The sequence below is a fragment of the Neomonachus schauinslandi genome, chromosome 5 (assembly GCF_002201575.2).
Source record: "Neomonachus schauinslandi chromosome 5, ASM220157v2, whole genome shotgun sequence".
NCBI classification, from domain to species: domain Eukaryota; kingdom Metazoa; phylum Chordata; class Mammalia; order Carnivora; family Phocidae; genus Neomonachus; species Neomonachus schauinslandi.
The window spans coordinates 92,447,454-92,448,379 of NC_058407.1; positions in this window are offsets into that span (position 1 = coordinate 92,447,454).

Below are 926 nucleotides of genomic sequence, written 5' to 3' on the forward strand. Positions count from 1 at the left end.
TTTTTCTGTTATTGATTTTTAGCTTTGTTCCATTTTTTTTTCAGTTCCTTTCAATTTGTTGAGGTTCATTTTATTGTCCAATATATATCTTGGTGTATGTTCAATGGGCACTTGAAAAGAATGCATATTAGAATGTATATTCTGCTGCTGGGTCAAGTGTTCTATATTGGCTAATGATGTTGGAGAGTTCTTCTACACTCTTGCTGATATTTGCTTTAGTTGTTATATCAATTGTTTAGAGATGTTGGAGTTTTCAACTATAATTGTGAATTTGTTTATTTCTCCTATCTGTTTCTTCTTCAGGTATTTTGCAGCTCTGTTTTTTTTTTTTTTTTTTTTGGTACATACACAGAATTGCTGTAACTTCTTAGTCGATTGACTCTTTTATCATTTTATTTATTTATTTTATTTTTTATTTTTTATTTTTTTAAAGATTTTATTTATTTATTTGAGAGAGAAAGAGAAAGAGAGCACGAGTTGGAAGGGGGAGCAGAGGGAGAGGGAGAAGTAGGCTCCCTGGTGAGCCCGGAGCCCGATGCAGGGCTGGATCCCAGGACCCTGGGATCATGACCCGAGCCAAAGGCAGATGCTTAATGACTGAGCCACCCAGGCACCCCTCTTTTATCATTTTATAAAGTACCTTTCTGTCTCTGGTAATTTCCTTTGCTCTGAAGTCTACTTTATCTGATATTAATATAGCCATTCTTGCTTTCTTTTATTAATGCTTGCATGACATATATTTTCCCATCCTTTTACTTTCATCTACCTGTATCATTATTTGAAATGAAATTGTTGTAGACAGCAAATATAGTTGGGCAGGTCATATTTTAAAATCCAATCTGCAATCTCTGTCTTTTAGTTGATGTATTTAAGCCAGTTGTATATAATGTAATTATTGATATGTTATGGCTTAAGGTATTTTGTTT